Below are 7153 nucleotides of genomic sequence, written 5' to 3'. Positions count from 1 at the left end.
AATTTTGCACAGCTCTGTAAATATATACATATGAATATTATCATCCAACACTACTACTACTAATAATAATAATATTATGTACTTTATACATTTCAGGCACTATGTTAAATACTTACATTCATTACTTCAATTATAAATTACCTCGGGATTCATTTTACTATGTGGTCTGTTTTACATATGAAGAAAACAAGCTTAGTTACTTGCCTTAATGTTTGGATTGGAAGCTAAAAATCAATTAATATGTTAGACTCCAAAAAATGTGTGCGATTATATACATGTAGGGATTGAACTCAGGGGCAGTTGGCCACTAAGCCACCTCCCAGCCCATTTTTTTTTAATTTTATTTAGAAACAGGGTTTCACTGAGTTGCTTAGCACCCCACTTTTCCTGAGGCTGGCTTTGAACTTGCCATCCTTCTGCCTTAGCCTCCTGAGTCGCTGGAATTACAGATGTGTGCCACCAAGCCCAGCTTCTTTATAGTTTCTTAACCAAAGAAAGCATTCAGTATGTTTCTATGGACAATTTTAAATGGGCCATTTTTGAGAAATTAGAAAATTTAAGGTAAACCAAATAAGAGTACAATTTTATCTATAAGTCAACCTCAGAGACCTCAGAAGCTTTTCAAATCTTTCTTTTAAGTTTTATAGGGACTAGTACTGGGAAATTCCTAAGCCTCCCTAGATCACATATAATTTAATCATAAGTAGATATTCATTTATATGTACACATATATTTTATATACATATGTATCCAATAAAATTAGAACAACAATTAAGTAGGTAGATTAGGTAGGTTGGTGAGTAGATGATATATAACGGACAGATAGAAAAGATAGTTCAGAAGTTAATGCCCTATGTACCTAATGAATCCCTGACTCCAATAAACAAAAACAAAACAAAAAATGTGACGTTCATTTGTAAACACTTAAATCACAGGAAAGTGGAAAATTGCCTAGGGTACTGGTTTATTTTATTTTCTGTCCTTAACCAAGAAAAACAATTGAATTTAACTCATTTGTATTCAGCAGGAAAAAAATAAATACATATTTATGTGCACAAATAAAATGCATAACATACTTTCTTAGGTGAAACTAATGTCTGCTTTCTGAAAGAAGAGTAATTTGAGTTCTAGATTTTTATTACCAAAGTATTTCTAAAGCAGCTTATTGATTCTCCACTTATTTTTTTTTTTTCTGTCAAATTTTATTTACTTTCATAATGTCATTCTTATGCCGGAGTGTGAATGATTACAAATTTTATGTATTTTGTTGCCCTTTGTGCTATCCACATATGCTCAATATTAACTTCCTTTTTCAAAGGCATCTCCTTTTGCAATACTGTCGAGACACTGAGTTTCCGCCAGACTACTAGTGCTACATTCGCTTTTTGTGTCGACATGCTCTCAGAACATCCCCTCCCAATGATACTTCATGTACACCTCTTGGTCATTTTCATTCTCTTTGTGTGCTTGTCGCTCTCCCAGGAGTCTTCTGCTACTTTACACTCTTTCCCTCTACTAGCTAGTTTTTCTTTGAGGACACTTATTTCCTATCTGTGTGAAATCTAGTTATCCTAAAGCAATTTCTAATTCCTTACAAAACTGAAATCCATTCTCTGTGCCTCAAGCTAAGATTTAACTTTTATGTTCCTCTGTGCCTGTGCCTAAACGAAGCACTAGAAACGTAATGAACTCTGACCTAATTTCAAGAATGGCTCATGTGACAGAGCAAACGGATTGTGCTTGCAGGAGACTCTTTTCTGATATAAAATAAAACTAAGTGTGAGAGACTCATTGATTTCAAAGCACGGCTAAAAAAAGTGAAGAGTACGCTGCTTGGTACGGTTTCTCCTGACTGGGGAACTAGGCTGATCATAAACCATCATAAACAAATTTTAATACTTACTCTCAAAGACACAGAAGGTCCAACACCACCTCTCAGAGGGAAAGAACAAAATGGTTATCACATCTTCTTTCCACATACTCCTTTTTTCAGTTTCATAACTTACACTTTAATCATGCTTCATATATCACTGATATATACCAAGTGAGATTAGAAACACAATTACAAAGATAGTCATCAGACTTACTCTTTCTGCTATTTTTCCTGAAACATAACAATATATAAAAACTTTACCTGGACAGAAATATATGTAGTAAGTCACTTCCACATTCTAGCTGGGTCTTTATTTAGGATAAATGTTAAGAGACACTTTTGACAATTCCCAGGAGTAATTAATCTAGTTAAAATAAAAAATCATATGCAAAATAATAAAGTTTGTATATATTTAAAGTGTTATTGGTTTGGTATAGTATATTAATCTTATTATCTTTAATATTTAATGTTGCAAATTAATGTAAATCACATAGAGTTATAAGGTACTACTCTAGATTTTTGCTCCTGAACTTGCATGAAACTCATTAAATTGTACTTAGTACCATGTTATGCAGTTGAAATAGAAAAAAAAAAGTTGTCAACAATTCAATACCAATTATAAGTTGGCATTTAATAACCCCTTTAGGCTTTTGTTTAATTCCATTTAACCCATATTCCCATAGCCTCATATGAGATTAATCTAATTCATCAAACTACCTTTTTGTATCATATTAAACACTGATAGCAATGAAAATATTATAATAAAGAACTTTGTATAGCCTCCTGGGATGTAACCTATTCTGCATGATTTACAATGTCTGAGTGACTTCTTTGGTTGCTCTATCATTTCTGCTCTTTAAACTAGATTTTGTACCTGTAATTTGCAGATATTTACTCATGCTGGCGATTTACACATAAGCTACAGTGAAATATCTGTGTCCTTCAGATAGATTCCTGCAGCATTAACAGAGAATTGTCTGCCTTTAGGTTTGAAAGGTTTCTCTGATGGCATCAAATCACCTTTTCTTGGCTGCAGGTTTAGCTTGGTTCAGGGGATACTCTGTCATATCACTGAAGAATCATAAAGCTATATTATAACACATGCTTTCTGAGACTCCATCAGTCATTTTTCAGCCTATCAATAGTGATGCCATAAAAAGGAACATTCTGAATTTTTATTAGTAAAAAATATTATTCACATAAACTTCAACTTGAAAACTGGAAATCATGACATCTACTTGCCTCATAGTTTTGTAAATATAGTTATCTAAATATTTCTGGGTTTTCATTAAAAAAACTGAATAAGGAAACAGTAATGCATGCAGTGAAAAATTCTTTAAACACGTTTCAAAAAGCATCTTTTTTTGAAGAATGTGTAGTACACAGAAGACTGTTTGATGGAACCATAGGAATAGGGTTCTTACTCTGATTATTGGGTGGGATTATGGATATTTTAATCACATAGAAAGTACATATAATTATTAGATTATATGGTGATTTAGCATAGTATTCTGACATCCCAAACATATACTTCTCTAAATACTGAAACTACCAATAAAGCAGAATTTATAACCCAGAGTGAGAAAAGGCCATTGTAATGAGTTCTCAAAATTCCTATCCCATTTTATCATCTAAATTTATTTAACAGTTTTTCTCTCTTATTCCATGCCTTGGGTTTTTAACAATACTGACATCCTAGGAGGTTTCTAGACAAGTCCCAGGAAGATTAGTAAATAAATGTATTTTCTGAATTTAGCATTCTCATTCAGAAAAACTGCACATTGACTGTCTATTTTCATGACATGGATTATTAAATCTTTATATTATATAACTGAAAACTGAAGACTTTTAAATGTTCTAAGCCATGGTTTGCCAATGTACTTCTGTCTTTTGTTACATGTCTTACTTTAAGTAGTATTTGAATATGATGCCAGCAAATGATGGAGGAGATACATGATATAAAATAAAATGTGCAATGGTTTATGCATTTCTTTTCCTGTATCCATTCATTTTATAAAATTTATTTTTTATGATTGATATGTTCACAAAATATTTTTCTCAGAAAGATAGATAAAAGATAAAAGAAAGTTCAAACTTATGAAATGAGGACAAGTAAATCAAGATTAAGTGTATCAACAAAAGCCTGAACCTGAATTAGATTTCAACAATTTTGATTCTAGTACTTTCTTCAATTAACCCAGTAACTTATGAGAAGTGCTAAATAAAATAGCAAAAATAAGAAGTACAGTATGATAAAAATAAGTTTTCCACAATTTATATGATAGGACTTTCTTGTTTCATGCTTGTTTGATAATATATAAAGTTAATGCTCCATTGTCAATGGCTATATCATCCTGAACTATAGAAAGAAAGATTCATGTTCCTTTCTATGGTATAGTCTGGCTAAAATAATGACTTAGCAGAGAGCTAGTGAGATATTCATTTTCAAAAGAGGTTGCCTTCATAGTTTAATTCTTATTTAAATAATGTCATTGCTTTATGTGCCTTGATTGCAAAATTGCTTGAAGTTAAAAAATGGTATCCATTAAGATGCCCCTGAGAAAATCTGGAACACTCTCAGTTGGATTTTAGGTATAACATTATTTTACAAAAGGACATTTATTCTTTCAAGTCTTCTGAAATAAAATGAAGCACCATTATATTTACTAAGTGATACATCTATGGAATGGTATGATATAAAAAAAGACAACACAAGTTATTTGAAAGCTTCCTTCAGGGACTCATTTGAAGATTTTAATGCAGCTGAATGTTTACAAAATATCCTGAAGCATACTTAAAAAATAACCAGTATAATCAAACAGGCTGCAGTCATATCTGTGATGTTTGGGGATAGAGAAGTGCTAGTATTATTTAGTAATTTTCATAAATAATAAGGAAACAAAAGAATAAAATACGTTTAACATGTACAAGCTCTTGGGAAAAGAAAACCTCACACTGATGCTCATTTCAGATCATGGAAACATATGTGCAAAGGCAGTTGAGGATCAATGAATGAAAAACTTAAAACCCAGGCTTCTCATAAAATAAAGGAACAAGAGAAGCAGTAAATAATGGACAGGGTGCCATGGGGTCACCATGGAAGAATGAATTCTAATGGTTTTCAGCTTTTGTGTTAACCTGCAGGAGCTTTCCAGACAAACCTGATAGGACTAATGAGTGTCTAGTCTCTTGCATCCCTTGACATTTGAAGCATAGGGATTTTGATTTAACAGCCTCCAAAGTATCTCCACGTATTTTCCTAAAACACAATTGGTGTTGCTGTTGACAAAGGAGCAGAGAATGATTTTTGAGCATATTAAAGCAATTGTTCAAAAATTCTTTCTATATCATGAAATAGCAAAATATAATTTTAAATATAGTTTGAAGTAAATACAAGACTCATGTTAAAATTAAACCAGAAAATACAATTCCAGTTTAAAAAATATCTATTTATTGCTCTATTATCTATCCATTCATCCAGAAACTATCTTTCTGTCTCAGTCATTTTGAGGTCCCTTAACAATTTACCACACTGGCTAGATTAACACACATTTTTTCATTATTATGCATTGTGGAGGTCCGAAATGATCATGCCAGCCTGAGCGGTTTCTCAATGGGGGTTCCATTCTTCATTACAGAGGCAGTGCTTCCTTTTTTTTTTCTACCGCCCCCCCCCCAAAAAAAACCAGTGATTTTATAAGACAATTAATAACAACTGTTAGTTTGTCAAAAAAATTTTCCTATTTTGGTTAAAAATTCTTTAGACAAGTCTGAAATTATCACCAATTCTTTCTAAGTTATTACATAAAATATATTGTCATTTTTCTTAAGGTCAGTATGAGATAACCTAGAATAGTAGCTATTAAATGACAGCACAAAATGGTCATATAATAAATGAGACCTGGTTTATCACCAGCATTTACAAAACCAGACCCAGTGAAAGAATTAGGTCTGGGGACACTGCATGGTCTTTGTAGTGAATGTTTAGCCTGTCCCTATATTACTAACTCAGAACAGCAAAAATATTACAGTACAGACAATGCTTTCTACCTGAATCATCACATAAAAGGGAGAAAGAGATCACTCATGTTTATTTTTCTAAGGTCATTAATCCCATTAATGGAATCTATAACCTCATAACAAAATTAAAACCCAAATATCACACTGAGGATTAGGTTACAACATATGAATTCAATACATGGTTTTATCTATCCAAATATCTAAAAGACACACAATCACACACAAACAGACACACACACACACACACACACACACACACACACACACAATTCTCCTACAGACAATCTTCTACTTAAAAACTGAATTATATTTCAACTTCAGGAAGATGGGTCATTTCAGCTCCTCAAAATAATTTTAATCGTCAAGTTTACTTCTTACTAAAAGAATCCTTAAATATTTTATGCTATGAAAGATCCAACTTTAATAACTATAATACATTTAAAGTGAGAAAAATTAAATACACTGAACACTGAAATTTACTCAATTTGCAAATAAATAGTAAATCATACAAACAAAATTTTATAGACATCTGTACAAATTACCTGCTCATAAAAAACATGGTCACAGTTTTAAAGAACTAATACATAAAACACCACTCTGCTAAAGAATATTAAAACAGGCCAAGAGTCAGTGGTGCTGCGAACTTTTATACTAATGAACAAAAAATAAAATTATGGATGTGGAAGAAAACTGATACTAAAACTTATTTTTTTTCTGAATTAAACTCAAATTTCAGCATAACTATATATCTGAAAAACTTAACCAAGTATATTCTTCACAATGTTCCCATTTATACTCACTGAACAATTGCCTAAAATATGTATTTATAATCTAAATGTAGGCACAACACACAGAACAATTGTATATTCTTAATAGAAAAAATACCTTAGTCCTGATTTTATAAACAATAGAAACTCAGCACAAAACAACAGAAGTTTATACTATATAAAAATCATAGGGTTGAATGGAGTAATTATCTGAAAAACAGTAATTTTAATTCTTTGAACAACATGGTCATTATTTCATATATATATGTATACACACACACACACACACACACACACACACACACACACGCTACTACCAAAGTTGAATGATACTGTTTAAATTGTTTTGGTGTTAGGAAATGGCCCTTCAAGGTTCCTGTTCCCTGATATATACATCTTTTATAACCCACTCCCCTTGAGTGTGAAACCAGCTAGTGAATAGGAATATTTTTCTTCTGTGATCAGAATAATAACTGAGTAAACCCAAAGAGAT

At 31.8% G+C, this 7153-nt stretch overlaps 1 pseudogene; it reads right to left on the bottom strand.

Annotated features, from left to right (window-relative positions):
* Positions 1-5777: 5777 nt before the first annotated feature.
* LOC143400563 (small nucleolar RNA SNORA72) lies at positions 5778-5904 on the bottom strand (annotated as a pseudogene).
* Between the last annotated feature and the right edge of the window lie 1249 nt (positions 5905-7153).

The sequence above is a fragment of the Callospermophilus lateralis genome, chromosome 5, assembly GCF_048772815.1.
Source record: "Callospermophilus lateralis isolate mCalLat2 chromosome 5, mCalLat2.hap1, whole genome shotgun sequence".
NCBI lineage: Eukaryota > Metazoa > Chordata > Mammalia > Rodentia > Sciuridae > Callospermophilus > Callospermophilus lateralis.
Note: the sequence above shows the minus strand (reverse complement) of the source record. Positions and strands in the feature narration are given on the sequence as shown.